This window comes from Sminthopsis crassicaudata, chromosome 2 (genome assembly GCF_048593235.1).
Source record: "Sminthopsis crassicaudata isolate SCR6 chromosome 2, ASM4859323v1, whole genome shotgun sequence".
NCBI classification, from domain to species: Eukaryota; Metazoa; Chordata; class Mammalia; order Dasyuromorphia; family Dasyuridae; genus Sminthopsis; species Sminthopsis crassicaudata.
The window spans coordinates 55,061,304-55,079,081 of record NC_133618.1 but is presented as its reverse complement, the minus strand read 5'-3'; the positions used below and the strand labels follow the sequence as shown (position 1 = coordinate 55,079,081).

General features: G+C 42.6%; 1 protein-coding gene and 1 pseudogene across 4 annotated transcripts in view; one reads left to right on the top strand and one right to left on the bottom strand.

The window, feature by feature from the left end:
* GSE1 (Gse1 coiled-coil protein) overlaps positions 1–17,778 on the top strand; it is a 771,132-nt gene that overhangs the window by 605,873 nt on the left and 147,481 nt on the right. The gene's annotated exons all lie outside the window — the stretch shown is intronic.
* Positions 5,520–5,931, bottom strand: LOC141554734 (myosin light polypeptide 6-like; annotated as a pseudogene).

Here is a 17,778-nt window from a genome sequence, read left to right as displayed (position 1 = left end):
ATGAACAGGGAAGGAAATGAATGGCAAGCTACTCCAGAGAAAATCCCAAATGGAGCCCTGAAGAATCAGACAAGACTGGAAAACGACTGAACAACAGCTGTAATTTATGGTATTGCTTGGTAGTATTTATTGGTGGTCAGGGAGACTGAGAAATTAAATATCTTGCTAGTGTCAATGAGTTAAAGTATAGCAGAACAGGGACTTGAACTCAGATCTTCCTAAGCTTCATCTATAGTATTCATATGGAAATTTGAGGTTTATTCAACACTTTATATATATTATCTTTTAAAAAAATTTTAAAAAGCTTTTATTTTCAATATATATAAATAATTTTAAACATTCACTCTTGCAGAACCTTATGCTCCAAATTTTTCTCCTTCCCTTCCCTCCTCCTCTCCCCTACACAGCAAGTAATCAATCCAATGTAGGTTAAACATGTGTAGTTCTTCTTTTATGTATAATATCTTATTCAATCTTCACAACAACCTTGAGAGATAGGTGCATCCCCATTTTACAGATGAGTAAACCTGCAGACTGAAGTGACGTGACTTGCCCAGATAGTAAGTGTCTAGGGCAAGATTGACGTGGCTCTTCCCCCAAGATGCCACTGATATATATGCCTTTATAATATAATTAAATGCACAATAATAATTTTTCATGTTTATATTGGTTTTAAGATTTGTGAAGTATTTTATTTACATTATATCATTTGATTCTTACAATGGCTTGAGAAAGGGCACTTTAGCTTTTTCTTTTACACTTTTTTGTAAGCACTTACTAGATACTTGTTGGTTGATTAAAGAATGTGCTCTCCATTTTATAGATGAGGTAACTGAGTCAGAGTGTATGTGTAAATGATTTGTCTCTCTACTGGTCAGATAAAATGTCACCAAACCCTCAAATCCCTGTTCAACCAGCTGGACCAGTAGATACTGGGTGTCCTGACCTAGTTTGAAAGGGTTCAGTGAGAGGGTGCACTAATTACCACATCCTCACAGGTTAGAATGACACTTTGTGTTCAGAAGGATTCTGTCAGAGAAGCCCAAACTTGTGGCCATTCCTGTCTCGATGGACTCCATGTCTGCCATTTGAGGACCATCTTTGAAGAGCCCCTGATGCTCAGTTTAGTAGAAGGATTGACCATAGTAGTTCCAAAATACAACCTGCCAATATAGGCAAACTGTTGAATCAGCTTTGATATGGACAGTATCGAACCCACGTTTTCTGAAATATTGATATAGATGTAATCTTATTTTAGGCCTATGTCTTATCATAAGTATCCGGAACATGAAGTCTAGTGGAGAACTTATACTTTACAAACTAAGCAAAGGGCAAATCCTTTTATTCAGAAGTAAATCCTAGAGAAGAAAAGAACATTTTTTTTTAATCTGTAGAAAAGTATGAAGGAAGTTCAAGTTCAAAAGAGGATAAAGACAAGTCAACCAGTTGAGTCAGCAAATATTTATTAAATACCTACTGTGTGCCAGGGCATTGGACATACAAAGAAAGACAAAACAGTCCTTTCTCTCAAGGACCTCACAGTCTAATGGGGGAGACGTGTAAACATCTGTGTACAAAGAAAATATTGACAGGCTAAATTGGAGGTGATTTCTGAGGAAAGGGATGGGGAAAGGTTTCAGGTAGAAGGTGGGATTTTAGCCGGGACCTGATGAAGGATGGAAAAGATGAAAAGGGGGAGCATTTTGGGTATGTGAAAGGAATGGCGTGTCTTGTGTGAGGAGCTAAGAGCCAGTGACACTGGAGTAGAGATTATGTTAGGAGAGGGACAGAAAGGAGGAGAAAATATGAAAAGAAGTAACTTACCAGCAGGCTTGGATGATAGGGGGTTAATGAAGGAAGGATAGGAGAATAGAGCTCAGAGCGGTTGGGAATTATGAGGCAGGAGAGTTTTCCTTGCAGAGTGTATTGTTGAGAAAATGGTGGTTGTGGGTGATGAGCGGTGGTGTGGTGGGTGAGGTTTGATGCTACTGGACAGTGTTCTCCCCGAAGGGTTCTAGAATAATGCCACTGGACAGGGTTCTCCTCTGAGGGTTCCAGAATCCTGTGGAGGAAGAAGGTTCTGTCTGAGCGGTTCTTTCAGAAGCAAAGTTTGTTGAGCGTGAGCTCTGAGGAACTGTTCTTCAGCCACCAGGGAGAGGTTGGTAGATTCCCGATTACGCTCTTAGAGCCACTTTGCAGAGTGTAGCTGTCAGGGGGCCAAGTAGGAGAGGGCAGAAATGGGCACAGAGCAGCATTTTCTGTATCAATAAGAATGTAATTAAGCTTGGCCTAACATCTGAGCTTGGAGAGCATTCACTCTCTCTCCTTTCCTTTCTTCCCACCCCACATGCTTCAGGAGCGGAACTGGGTAACCCCAGTGCTTGAGCCTGGTTCATAGGAAGCTGTAATGGACAAGATGCTTAGAGAGAAAATTGTTTTATTCCCCAGGGTCCACATCCCCAGACTCTTTATTTCACTGCCAAGAATGAATCAAACTTTCTTGCCTCGGAGCAGTCAAAGAAAGTTGATGGGATTGTGGTGAGGGGAAGGTCAAGTATGGTGTCACCTGGTCCCAAGACCACCGACCTGGGCGCTTTTGAACTTGGCCTTTGGGACCACATAGAGCGTTTTTCTGTAGTAAGCTTTCTTTCCTCGTTTTTGTTGTCTCATTCACTCAGAATTAACTTTCAGACCTCCTCACCAGACCTAAATTCTGTTGTCTTGGTAACTATGTCGACCATTTGCTAGTTTCCCTGTGATTATTTGAGGAAGGAGAAAAAAAGGCAAAGGGAAAGTCTGGGAATGAGCAAGAAGGGGGGAGTGAGAGTGTGTATACTAATGGCTCAGGCCTTTTGGGACCAGTGCAGGTGATGGTGGTTCAGGAGAGCTCAAGCTTTTTAAGGGAAACACTGTTGTTGCAGGGGCAGGCATACAACCCAAGAATCAGGGACTGGGAAATCCATCCCATCGTATTGAGCCCCAGAGAGAAATGCCAGCAGAGCCCAGGGAGTAGGAAATGGAGTTTGGTGGAGTAAAAGCACTAAATTTGGGCTAAGAGGACCTGCATTTAAATCTCTCTTCTGCCTCTTCCTAGCTACCTGAATCTACTTTCTAAGCCTCAGTTCCTTCATCTGTCAAATTAGATGTCAAATTTATATTTCAGAGTTTTCTTGAGTTCTTTGGTGTGGGTGGGTGGGTGGGGTCAAGGTAGGGGGACTCTGGATTTCACTAATATAGACACCCAATATACCAAAACTTTTTTTTTTTTAATTTTTAAAAATTTATTTATTAAAGTTTTTTAAAATATAATTTTCAACATTCACTTTTGCAAAACCTTGTGTTCCAAATTTTTTTTTTTCTCTCCCTTCTTCTCACTCCCTCCCCTAGACATATATCAAGCTTCTTAAGGGATTCATTAGCTCATTGTTTTAGCACCATTGAAAAAAAGATTTTGCCTCAGTTTACTAGGGGAAGTTCTTTACTCTGGTTTGTGGTGGGGAAATTTAAGAGTTCCTTGGTCTTCAATCCCTAAATATCCTATCCCACCACTACCAAGGAGCTAATGTATGACAATGTGTATGACAGACAGTTTTTAAAGAACCAGACATATATAAGGTATTTTTATTTTTATTGGTGGGAAGAGAGAGGGAAAGTCTATTGGGGGGAATCCAAACTCCCAGAACAGATGGAAAGAGAGAAAAAGTATGTGTGTGTATATATATGCGCAAGCTTATTTCATTCAGTACTTTTAAAAAAATCTGTGACTTCATCAGTTTGGGTTCTTTCTCTAGATATAAACTAAGTCTCCCTCCTTTCTTCCTTCTCTCTCACCCTCACCCTCAGTTCTGGGTATAACTTGTTTCATGGGTCAGTGTGACCAAAAATCCAACACCTGGTGGCCAGACTTCAATGGATCCAAGGCTCACGGACCTAAAGCTAGAAGGCCTCATCCAGTTCGGTCCCTGCTTTCATAGATAAGGAAGCAGAGAAGGTCATTAAGGTTACATTATTTACTCACAGCTAGTAGGTGACAGAGTCAGAATTCGAACCTAGCTACTAAGAATCACTGGAGTGTTTTTTCCACTTTGCAATGCTGTTCCCAAGCTAAGTTTCCTCCTCAGGACTTTGTAGTTTGCAGATGACTTCATTTGGCACTGGGAGAGTTGGAAGGAGCCCTGGCAGGAGCACAGAGCCAAGGCCGTAGGCTTAACACTGAAGGTTGAGCTAAGATTGAGTTGGTTCTTCTAAGGGAGAAAGGAAAGCTCAGTTACTTGAGTCCTGTCATCCAGCCAGGTGTCCATTTGAAGGCTTGATTCCCCAGAAAAGCCAGAAGTTTTTTCTGGAATAGCTATAGTCCATCTAATTCATTCATTCCTGCAGTATACCTTAAATATGTTCTGTATGCAGCTAGGTTTCACAGTAGATAGAGTGCTGGACCCGGATTCATCACACTTATTAACTGTGTGATCCTGGACATGTCACTTAACCCTATTCGCCTCAGTCTCATCTATAAAATGAGCTGGAGAAGGAAATGGCAAACCAATCCAATATCTCTGCTAAGAAAACTCGAAATAGGGTCACAATTGAAAATAACTAAAGAACCTGTGCTAGGCCCTGGTGATACAAAGCCAAGACAACCAGCCCCTGACTTCCAAGATCTTCTATTCTATCAGGAAAAAACCATGTCCACTGATAAGTAATATAAAGGAGTGGCTGAAGGGGAGGAATGTGCAGTCCGAGCTAGAGGAATCTGGAAAGGTCTCTTAGAGGAAGTAGCAGTTGGTTTGGGCCTTGAGGGAAGCTCAGGGAATCTAAGTCTCAGAGATGAGGAGGGAAGATATTTCAGTCAGGAGAAAGGAGGTGGGAGATGAAATGTTGCTTATAGCCTGGTTTGGCTGAAATGCAGCATTTGTGGAGGCAGGTTCCTCCCAAGTAATAACGCAAAATCAGTCTGGAAAGCTAACGAGATTGTTCTGTTGTTCAGTCATTTTTCAGTCACGTCTGACTCTTTGTGGTCCCATTTGGGATTTTCTTGGCAAAATTACTGGAATTGATTTGCCAGTTCCTTCTCCAGCTCATTTGACAAATGAGGAAACTGAGGCAAATGGGGGTAAGTGACTGACTCAGGGTCACAGAGTAGCTTGTAAGTATCTTTGAGGTCTTCCTAACTCTATACCCAGCACACTATCCACTGAACCACCTAGCTGTGCTGATAACCAGATTGTAAAAGGCTTTAAAATGTCAACCAAAGGCATTTTCATTTATTTATCTTATTTTGTTTTTATTTATCTTAGAGTAGCTGGGAACCACTGGAACTTTTAGAGCAGAGCAGATCTATACTTCAGGCCTATCAGGAACTAAAGAAAACTCACAAGATCATTTTGGTTCTTTTTTTTTTCCCTCCAAGGAGCAAACAGCAAGTTTATTTGGTGAAAACATTGAGCACATAGTCCAAGGAGTTTATGTATGGCAGATGATAGTAGTAGTAGAAGTCCTAGAAATGTAGTTAGTTAGGTGCATTAGGGGCAAGAGGATGAGACAGGGAGTTCTCCATGGAAAGAGAGTTCTTGGCTTTTCAGCATCGACTGGACTGGCTTTTCAGAGATGACACAACTGATGGTGTCCCCAGGCCCTGCCAGTAACACTCCTCCTTCCTCTGTCATCTTCTCCCCCAGGGTGATGAGGAGGGTTATATATCAGCCCCCATGAGTGGGCCCTGTCTGCATCATTGGCAGGAAGCCTTCCGAGTCTAGCACCTTTGTGTACATTTTATCACTCTTGGAATTCCCCGGGACCTTGAGCATCCCAGCACTGACAGGGTTCTGGCCCAGGGTCCCCATTCTGTCTGTATGAGAGCTTTCTATCCCCTGTTCTGTCAAACAGCTGAAAGGCCTTCTTGAACTCTGTCTGATTCTCTGTGAAGTTATTCATCTTGGCCTGCGCCCCACAACCGGGTCTTGAACTCAGGTCTATGGATATTTCTACAATCCTGTGTGATAGCACTTTGTATTCTTGGGTAAGGATCTCAGGATAATTGATGTTTGTTCTGGAAGAGAACTTTAGGAAGTTTATGTTTGTAGATGAGGAAACTGAGGCTGAGATTAAATGTCCCACTTCACCGAGATAATTAGCAAAAGAGCCAGGTCTCAGACCCAGAAGCTCCTTGTATCCTATGTGATAGCACTTTGTATTCCTGATATGCATCTCAGGATAACAGATGTTTGTTCTAGAAGAGGGCCTTAGGAAGTTTATCTGGTCCAACCCTCTCTGTTTCCAGATGGGAAAACTGAGACTGAGATTAAATGTCCCTCTTCACCGAGGTTATGAGTAGCAAACAACCAGGTCTCTGACCCAGGGCTTCTGAAGTCCAATCCAGCGTTTCTTCTGTCATGGGTTATTTTGTCTTCTGTGAAATCCCTTCTTTTGTTATAGTTTATCCTTCATTCTCAAAGTGCACCTGGACATCAGGGAGGTGATATCTTGACATGCAAGTGAACTGGATTTCACTGTGCAAGGTCACCTGCCTCCCTTTCCCCTGCAGAGCCATCTGGGAACAGTGGCCAGATCGAGATCAGGATGACTGAGATGACCCTCTTCAATCTGTTTTGGAGAGGCAGAAAAGAGCACTTAGGTAGGGAGGGGGGCTCAGTCCTAGTCCTTGGGCACATCGTTTGACTTTGGGATTTGGTTTGCTCATGTATAAAATGTGGCTGCTGTATTAAATCACCTCCGAGGTTCCTACCGTGATCCGATAACATGAAGAGGAGGGATCTGTCTGATTCCTTTCTCCCCCTACCCCAACTTTTGTATCTCACCCTCATTCCCCAACCCCATCTCCAGTTCCTCCAGCCCTTTGCTGAAAGAGTTAACCAGATGCCTCCTGGAGCTTATGGGCTCCCCACCTTTTTACACTCCAGTTAATTAAATGTGGCTGCCTATTGTCAGAAGACAAAGTTTGATATTTATTACACCTTGGCGCTACAAAATGTCAAAGGCACACATGCTTTCAAGAAATACTGGCAGGGAATAAAAACCAGAGCATATGTTTGCTGAGTTCAGGGCAAGGCTGGGTGGCAGACTGGGGCCATCCCCAGTAGCCCCGGGCACTCCAGATATGCCTGAGCTTTCCCTCCTGCCAGGGACTGCGGATTTGACCATTTTTGTTTACATGGGGAGCTCAGCCTGAGTCACAGGGAGAGGACTCTGCCCTATCCTAAATAAACATTCCCAGTTCTTGGATTATTTTACTGGAGGATGGATTCAAGATGAAGTTAAACGTAGCCAAATTATAACAGTCTGCTGTTGGGAGTTTGTAGAGGGAGGCTTAGAGGCGGCATCGGGGGCCTGGGATGGCATCCCCATCCTGACACTTCCTAGTGGCGTGACCTTGCCAGAGCCATCTCATCACTCGGCCTCAGTTTCCTAATCTGTAAGAGCTAGGTCATTACTGAGGTTTCTTCCACCTTTCATCCTAAAAAATCCTTTACATAAGGAAGGAAAGATGGGAAGTATTGGGGGTGGGGAAAGCAGTCCTGGACTGGACAAGATCAAGACCTTAACCAAATCCACATCCCTCCTCTAAGCCTCAGTTTCCTGCAAGGGTTAGACTAAGTGGCTAAGGTCCCCTGCTGCAATAAAATAAGGGAGCCAGAGGATGTCAGGGATTCTAAAACTGGTGAATATGAATTTGTTTTTAAAAAGATGTTGATCACACTATTTCAATAAATAATTAGTTTCCTAAGTAATCCTCTGTGTTTTATCTTTACTCATTGAAAAACACGATTCTGCGAAGGATTCTCTGACAGACTCCCAGACAGACTACTGGGAAGGGATCCAGGACACTAAAAATGATTTTAGGAACCCCTGGCCTAGAAGATCAGCTCAAAGAATCTGTGACACATTGTTTCTCTCCCTCCTTCTTCCCTGCCTCCCCTTCCCACACCCAACTCCAATCTATTTTCCTCTGGGCTTTTAAATTTTATTTCTATTTTTCCCACTTAGGCACCATAAAAGCACATGGTTAAATGTGATATTTTTACCCAGAGGGAGGGGGGGGAAATATGGATCTGTAAGTTTTATAGTTTTTTTCCCCCCTTAATAATAATGCGTTAAAGATGTTTGACATCTGTAACAAACAGCTGGTATCCTGTTATGGAAGAATGTCCTTTTATTTCAGAGCAGGTTGAACTGTCATTAATAGTATAATTAGGTGATTATCACCATACAGCCGAAAACTGCTTAATTGCATAGATAGCTTTTCTAGGATTCCAGTCTTTTTATGGTTATATTTGTTTTAGCAGTTTGAATTTTCATTATATTTTGTCATTTGCTACATTGCGTTGTGGCTGGGGTTTTTTTTTGTTTTGTTTTGTTTTTTGTTTTTTTTTTCCCTTTTTAATGTGTTTGACAGCTGTATGTGGGTAGCATTTGGTACTGGTGCACTGACTAGTATTAATGCTGGAATGAGGAAGCCACCTGGAAGAGCATTTCTGGCCCTCCAGGCCCTGTGTTAACCCACTTTGTGCCAGGCCAGAGTCAGGAGCAGGGCAGGGGGTCCCAGGTGCCTTTTGATTTATCTGATCTCAGTGTGGATAATGGTATGAAATTAGACATTTAACCCCAGAGCTAAGGTTGTCGGTAAAAGGGCCACTTTTACAATGCAATTTATTTTTATGGCCCATCCTTAATACACAATCTTAGCAAATGCTCTAGAGGAAAGGGGTATTTAAAAGGAGATTGCCAACTAGTTGTAGAGCTCCCAGATTTTAAGCTGAATTTTAAAATAGACTGGTTTATTTTTATTTGTCTGTTTGCTTGTTTTCCTTTGTATTAAATTTAATAGGAAATGTCTTAAAATCACAGCTGGAAGGTAGTGTTTAGAGTTTTAAAGGAATCTTCCAACTCATCTAGCCCTCCCCTATCATTTCTCAGAGAAGGAAACCAACTCCCACAGCAGTTGGGTGAACTTGCTTACCACCACAAAGTTAAATGTTCTCTCTTCTTCCCTCCTCTTTTTGCCTTTCTCCCATCTTCCTCTTATTCTCTCTGTCTGTCTGCCTGTCTCTTTCTGTCTTCCTCCTTTTTCTTTTATCATTTTTCTTTCTTCCTTCTTTTTTCTTTCCTCCCTTTCATTCTTCCTTCCCCTTCCTTTGTCATTAATTTTTCTTTCCTTTCTTTTCTCTCTCTATTTCTTACACTTTCTCCTCCTCTCTTCCTTCTTTTTTTGTCTTCCTCCCGTTCCCTTTTCTTTCTTTGTTTTTCCTTTCATTCTTCCTTCCTTTTTCTCTTCTTACTTTCATTTTTCTTTCCATTTTTTTCTCTCACCTTCTCTCCTTTTTTTCCTTCCTTTTTCTTTCTCTCCTTTCCCTTTCATTGTTCCTTTCTTTTTCTCCCTTTTTTCCCCTTTCTTTTTTCCTTGTTCTTATTCTTCCTTTCCCATTTATTCATTTTTAAGTTCTAGAAAGACCTGATGGGTTCTATTTAAAAATCCCCTTTAGGCTGTCCAGAAAAGATCTGAACTGCTGTGGGAGCTAATAAATTGTCATCTCCTTGTCTGCTTTACTTTGAAGTTTACAAAATTCTCCTGTGAGGTCTGTAGTTCAAGGAATATTATGAACATTTAACATGTGAAGAGACTGAAAACATGGGACGTTGGGGGCTTACTTTTGGTTGCTCAATCTGTGCTTCTTGTTGTATAGCACCTTACTGCCATACCTCTGAGAGCCTATTGTTGAAGGCCATATGGCCATGGCTTCTTGTTGGGTGGGTCATAGTGGGAGGGAATTCTTCTTTAGATGTTCCTTCACTGACTGATTTCTTCCTTGTCATTTTTATGTACTTCTGGTTTTGTAAGTAGTTTGTTTGTTGTTTCCCTCTAAAGACTGTAAGGTACTTTTCTTTGTATCCTCAGTGCTTAACTCTGTCTTGTTTGTTATTCAGTCATGTCTGATTCTTCTTGATCCTATGGACCATATTTTCCGGGGGATTTTCTTGGCAAGGATAAAATTAAGTGACTTGCTCAGGGTCACCCATCTATTAAGTATTTGAGGCTGAATTTGAACTCAGTTCCTCCTGAGTAGTCCAGTGAGCCAGAGCAGGTCCTTAATAAATGTTCCTCTATTGACTGCCTGACCAGATGGCTTCTGAAGCTCTATCCAGCTTTGGCATCCATGATTCTAATCACTGCCCTTTATCCACACGGTCTTTTCTTTTTCTTTCTTTTTTCTGGGAACAGGAGATTGAAGTGGTTGAGAATTTCATTGTGTAAGGAAACAAACTGAGCTTTTCAGTCTGAGTCTGGGGTGACAGCCCATGGCAGGGTGCCACACCCTGGCCACCGAATGCTTGGGAGAGTTTTTTATAGGTCACCTCTCAAGTGTGCAGCCGCCACCCTCCGTTGTCCCCAAATTGGGCCAGAGCCAGTTCAGTAAAATTCCCCGTCAAGATTCATGGGCCTCTCCTACAGACTCTCCACCTTCTACCCTCTCTTTTCCCCTCCCAGCTTAGTAATTGCCCTTTCCTTCCAACTCTCAGTAAGAACAGCAAAGCTTTCCCCCTTTCTCCCCTTTCCCTTTCTTTTCTTCTTCTTCTTCTTCCCCTTTTCTCTTCCCTTCCCCAAAAGAACACTGTCTGAGGAGGCTGTTTGCTATAATGGAAGACCATTGGACTGGACTTTGGGATCTTACTCTCCCCACACACATACTTTTGCTTTACTCTCGAGGGAAAAGGCTTTCCCTGAACCTCAGTTCTTTTCATCTGTAACCCAGGGGGGGGGGGGTTAGACTACGTGATCTTCAAGGGTCCCACTGATCCGTGGATGTTTACAGGGCATTTTTGAGAGATTGTAGGCCTCAGGTCTGTGAGAGACCCACAGTGTTATTGAAGAATGGCAGAGATGGGAGCTTTTCTCTGTATGTCCAACCTTAAGGAAATGTAATCTGAGCACTGAATTAAATGGAGTTAAATGACTTGGGTCCTCCTCTTGTTTAACAAAGCTGTACCTCTGGGTGTTGAGACAGCTAAAGGTCAGAGTGTTGTAGAGCACCGGCCAGAATTAGGAAGGCCTTCCTTCAAACAAGGTCTTAAACACTAGTGCTTAATATCTATCTGTCTCAGTTTCCTCAGCTGTAAAATGTATATTATTATAGTACTGACTTTTCAGGGTTGATTGATGTAAAATCAAATGAGATAAATATATTAACAAAATGGTTAGAACAGCACAGCACCTAGTAGGTATTTGTTCCCTTTTTTTCAGAAGTGGAAGATTGCTATTTCTGGATTATTAGTGTATTACTAATACACTGCTACACATACCTATTAGTATGGCAATAATACTAAGCTCAGAATCAGAGGGAGGCAATTTTTTTTAGAGTATTGTAAGAGCTCTGGACTCTGGTGTCAGGCTCTTGGGTTCAAATCCCACCCCCAATGCTAACTAACCTATATGACCTTCTCTAAGCCTTTTTCTCCATCTAAATGAAGGAATTGGGGCCTCTGGGAACTCTCCCAGCCCTGGATCTGTGAAATCACTTGAGTTTTGTCTATGCTGCTTACTAATGGTGCAACTACAAGTCAGGTGATTTCCTCTTCCCTGAGCTTCCATCTCCTCCCTTGTGAAGTGAGGATTATAACTCCTGGGCTGCCATATTTGCACATATGCAGGCAATTTGTTTTTATCTAGGTCTAAAAGGTGTCTGCATACAAGGAATGCCTAATATACTGGGAACTTGTAAATATGCATTAATAAGTGTAAGAATAGGGCTGTGAATGGAGGAATATCCCAGGGTGGGGAGAGTGAATGAGACAGAAAAACACAAGACTAAATTTGGGTGAGATACATTGGGTGGGAATTAGGGAGCCAGGGCTTTGGTATCAGCCCCCTCACTGTTTGATCTTGACTTTCCAAGTCTCATTTGTACCATCTGTGAAATGGAGAAGAAGAAGATGGATGCTCTCTAAGGCTCCTTCCCTCCATGGATGGCTAAGTTATTATTCAGATCATGAATTTATTGCAACCTTATCAAAGGCAAGGCACAAAAAGGAAGTGACTCAGTATCTCTGAGGGGCAAAAAGGGAAGAGAACGCTAGTTTGAGAAAACAAAATTTCAGCCTCCTTCCAGGCTGGAGTGGACAGTGAACCTGCAGGTTCAGGTAGAGTCCCTGGGAAATGGAAAACCAAGAGAGGAGAGGGGGCCATAGAGGTAAGCTGTCCTGTGCAAAGCCCTGAGCTGTTCAGCATGGGAGAATGACCCAGAGCACATGGACAGAGTCAGGGCTGTGCGAGGCTCCCTGGCTGCATGACCGTCAGCAAGTCATGAGCCTCATAGGGAGCTACTAGAGCCCCTCCGGGCAGCTATGGCAGCCACTGGCAGAAGAGCCTAGAAATAGTGGCCTGAGATAGATAGGGAGCTTGAGGAAAAGGAGTAAGCTTCTTCGTTGTGTCTCCTGCAGGATTGCTGTCTGACTCTTCTTGACCCTACTTGGAATTTTCTTGGCAAAGCTTTGGAGTGGTTTGCCATTTCCTTCTCCAGATTTAAAACCCTCCACAGTGCCCCTGACAAAGCAGTCACTAGCTTCTGGTTGGATGTGCACCTTCAATCACGGAGAGGGAGCTCTCCATTTCACTGTTAGACAGGAAAGTTGGCCCTCACACGTACTCCTCCAAATGTGTCTCTCTGCAACTTGTACCCAATGTTCCTAGGTCTGCCTTCTGGCACCAAACAGAATAATCAGCAACAACAGCAATATAATAAAATACTTTAATTAGCACCATTAATAATAATTCCAATAATCCTTCTACAGCAGGGCTTAAACATTTTCCACTCCGGACCTCTTTTCAGCCAAGAAATTTTTATGCAACCTCAGGTTTGTGAGTAATATAAAATAGTTATACTAACCAAACATTTGCTGATAATACATCCTACCTTCATGACCCCATTGAGTTATGACACCCCACATGAATTACTACAAAATCTGAGTATATGTTGTACTTCCCCCTCCTTTATGTACTTCCCCTTTCTTCATGATTCCCTTAGTATTCCAGTTCGGTCCAATGACCTCCTGGTCCCTTTTACCTTCCTTCAGAGCAAGACAGAGCAATGGATTCCAAGGTCCAGATCTGCAAGGACCCTGGGGATCATTGAGCCTAACCACCTCATCTTATAGATGAGGAAAATGAGTCTTATAGAAGTTTTCACTTCTATAAGTTAACAGAACTTGGATGAGATCCTAAGGTCTTCTAGCTTCAAGGCCAGCCAGTTTAGTTTCCATTAGACCAAATTATCTCTGGGTAAAAAGAGAATTATTGATTGATTGCCAAATCAGCATTTATTAAGTGCCTACTGTATGCCAGGCACTGGGGATATGCAAACAAATGTTATTCTCAGCTAAAACTTCATGTGAAGAAGTTCAGGGTGGTCAGGATGAAAGCACAGCCTCCTGATCTACTTGAATTTTGCCTAGGGAGGCAATATGGCAAAGGGAAGGAGCACTGGCTCCAAGAGTCAGAAAATCGTGTTCCCAGACCCTGCACAGCCACTTTTTGAGCTCCAAAATTCAAAGTTTTTCTAACCTTCTGGCCTGTAAAAATGAAAAGGATGGCCTTAGAAGATGGCTTCTAGTTCTAGAACCCTTGATATTTCCAAATCAGTGGTGAGGCTTTTCTTGCAAAGAGCTCAGTAATGACTGTAGCCCAGAGATGGTTAGGACTGCTGTCTGGCAGGGAGGCTTAGAGTAGAGCCAGGAGCCCAGTCTTCCTGTGGCGGGGGATCATTTCCTGGGGCTCATCAAAGGGGAAACTCATGTAGGGACCAAGGAGGCTGAAGGGATGTGGGGAGGAGGTTTGTTAGGGAATTCCCACTGCACTAACAGCTGGGTTTATCACCAGAGCCAGGCAGTCATAAGGTCAGCCCTTGGTCTTGCAAAGAACCTCACTCATTGTCTTTCTTTTTCTCTTTCTTTCTTTCTTTCTTTCTTTCTTTCTTTCTTTCTTTCTTTCTTTCTTTCTTTCTTTCTTTCTTTCTTTCTTTCTTTCTTTCTTTCTTTCTTTCTTTCTTTCTTTCTTTTTCTCTTCCTTCCTTCCTTCCTTCTTTCCTTCCTTCCTTCCTTCCTTCCTTCCTTCCTTCCTTCCTTCCTTCCTTCCTTCCTTCCTTCCTTCCTTCCTTCCTTTTTTTCTCTTTCTTCCCTTCCTTCTTCCTTATTTCTTTCACTCTCTCTTTCTCCCTTCCTCTTTCCTTCTTTCACTCTTTCTTCTTTCCTTCTTTTCTTTCTATCTTTCTTTCTTCCTTTTTCTTGAATAAGTCACTTCTCCTGGGTCCCAATGTCCACATTTATAAGATGGCAGGGTTGAACTGTATTGACAATGCCCTGGGTTTTTTCTTTTGTTCTTCATTCTAAAGTTCCATCAGCCTTAACATTCTGTGTTCTAAGCCTAGTATTTGAAAACAGCTTAAATGTTAAGAAATGAGTTCATAGGATCATAGATTTGAAGCCAGAAGGGGCTGATAGATTTAGTCAAATCCCTTTTCCATAGGAGGATACTGAATGATTTCCCTCTGTTTTCCTGTAGTTTGGGCATCTTTGATCCCCTGGTCCTTTGACCTGTGGGTGGAGTTGGGAAACAGGACCTGGTCTGTCTAGCTGGGCCATAAAGGTGTTATGTAAATCTGAGGTTTGATTGTTACTGCCCTTGTGTGTTTATATTTGCTTAGCCACTATTCCAGTAGCTTGGGTCATGGGAGAGACCTTGGCACTCCCTTCCCTGAGAAAAGCTGAGAATGAATACACAGGGTCACATGTGCTAGCGAGCAGAAGGCCCACTGATGCTGTTTTTTTTCCCCCTCGAAATCTCAAAATCAGTGGTAGGGCTTTCATGGAAAGTGTCCCAGTCCTTCCCCTACTCTCCCAGGTCATAGTGTAGGAGGCCATTCATTTGTTCTTTACCCAGGATTTTTATCAGCCACTTTTTGGAGCCCTAAATGTGGCAGCTGTGGCCTTGAACATACCGGGAGCTCAAGGTTGTGGGAGAAAGATGCTTGTGTCTGCTTCAACTCCTCCTAACTGATGCTGCAGAAATTGGTGCTTATGATCTGGCTCTTGAGGTCGCATGCCTGGGTCAGGAAAGGCTGAAACTATTAGGGGGCTTACAGCTTATGCGCCTGGAACTGGAAAGCACATTGATTCCTGGAGCACTGGTTATAATAGCCGGTTTGACCCTTATTCAATAAACTCCAGTGGTTCCCTCTTGCTCCCAGTGACAGATATAAACACCTCCTTTTGGCTTTGAAAACCCTTCATAATTGGGCCCCTTACTCTCTTGCCAGTCTTATTACATCTTATTCCCCAGGTGGCCCTGGCCTCCGTCTGCCATGTTCCTTGAACTAGATACTCTGAACATTCCCTGGCTGGCTGTCCCCCATGCTTTTCTTCCTCATCCTCACCTTTCAGCTTTTCTCACTTCCTTCAAGGCTCAACTCAGACCTCTTCTTCTGCAGGAAGTCTTTGTCACTCCTCCATCTTTTCTTTCCCTTTGAGACTACTCCCAATATGTCCCATCTATATTTCCGAGGTAGTTGTTTGTATGTTGATTCCCCTTTAGAGTGAGTTCCTTGAAAGCAGAGACTGGTTTTACCTCTTATTGTATGGATAGCATAATACCTGACACTTGATAAATAATAGTTGCTTATAAGTAATAATAATTGCACATCACTGACAAAAGCTGTGAGGTACAGAGGTCACATATTCCCCTTTTTATAGGAACAAAGGGCCCTTCCAGGCCATAGGACCAGGAAATGTTAATTTCCTTTGATTTGATATTGAAATCTAGCTCTCCGGGCTTTTTTTGTTTTCCTAGCAGATAGGGAACCGGGCTGGAGCTAAGTGCTAGACTGTGATTCAGGAAGATTTGGATTCAAGTCTCCTGAGCGGTACTTCACAGCTGGGTGAATGTCCATTGCAGCTAGGAGATCCCGGGAGATATTTACACAGATAAAGCCAAAGCCTTGGAGAAATGTCATTCCTTATCTTATCAAGACCTTGCGCTTAAGGCCTCCTCATTCAACTGAGGTGAGTCATGGAAAGTCTTTAGTTATGGGTCTTTTAGATTGAAGATAGGCTAGTTTGAGCCAGAATGAGGGTCTCTAGAGTGAGCAAGATCTGAGTAAATTCTCTTTTAAAATAGTTTTCTCAAACTTTTTGGTCTCAGAATCACTTAAATACTTTTAAAACATTACTGAGGATCTCTCCCTCCAAGGACTTTTATTTAAGTTTTATGTGGCTTCTTATCAACCTTTATTGTGCTAATAAGATAAAATAAAATAAAATGTCTCAATGGATTATGAGGCGACTAGATGTCTCAATGTATAATTGGAGTCTGGAGTCAGAAAGACCCGAGTTCAAGTGCAGCCTCACTTATTACCTCTCAAGTCACTTATCCTAGAGAAGGAATTGATATACGAGTATGTCTGCCAAAAATACCCCATGGGCAGTCGGCCTACTGTAGTTCACCAGGGTCAGCAACAAAAGCGCAGTTGCTGACTTTGAGGATCCCCTCAACCTCTCCTGGGGTTGTTGGACCAGGGTGTTACAAAGTAGTTGTGAGACTCAAAGGAGGTAAATATTTTTAAACTGCTTTGATAATGGTCTGAAAATTAAAAGGATTGAGTAATTGGAGATAAGTCACCTTTCCAAAGCCCGTTTCTACTTCTGTAAAATGGGGATAATAAAACTTTTTATCTCTTACTTCTTTGGACTATTAGGAGGAAACACATTTGTAATCGTTAAACTATTTTAACCCTTTCATCTCTAGAATTTTGCCCTGGAGCCTCATTTGGCCCCACACTGACCTTTACTCCCTATTTCCTGCCATCCTCTCTAGATGCTTGGAACCCAGATATAATCTTGTCTGCTATTGTTCCAGGAAAGGGCGGGTCAGTATTCGCCTTAACCACTTTCCCTCACCATATGGGTTGGATGGGATCCCCTTGAAAACCCGGACTATCTTTGTTTTTGTATTTGTAAGAGCTCCCTCTGCCAAGGCTAATCATCAATTTATAGTCTTAGAGAATCGGTGTAGAGTACCAAATGTGAAGGGTCACTGGGGTGACAGGAAGGGCTTTGAGGCTGCTCAATAAAATTTTTCATTCATTCATAGAAATATACACTATTATAATATCATCTCTCTCTGTGTCTCAGTCTCTGTCTCTCTCTTTCTCTCTTCTCTCTGTCTCTGTTTCTCTCTCTGTCTCTCTTTTTTTTGGTTGTTGAGGCAATCAGGGTTAAGGGACTTGCCCAAAGTAGTCACGCAGCTAGTAAGTATCTGGTCACATTTAAACTCAGTTCCCCCTGACTCCAGGAGTGCTCTATCCACTGCACTTAGTTGTTTCTGTCATGGATCTTTGAGGGAATCTTACAACCAACTAGCATAAATCCATCATTGGACTGGGGAGGAGAAAGCCCTGAAGAGGCCAAGTGGTCAAAGTCATAGGCAAATTAGTGGCTAAACTAAAACTAGAAACCAGGACTCCAGCTCCGGTTCCTCCTGCCTTTCTCTCCCGCCATGGAGGGTCTTCTCTGACTGTGGTTAAAGGAGCAAGCTTTCCCTCTCCCTTCCTCCTCTCCCCACTTTCTCCTGCCTTACCCCCTTTCCCTTGGCTTCCCTCACTTTCCCTCCCCCCTCCTTTAATTTTCTCTGTAACTGGTGGACTCCTCTGCTCTTGCATAAGAAGCCCTTGTTATTCTATAGATAATTTGTGGGCTCCTCCCTTCCCTCCCCCACCTCCG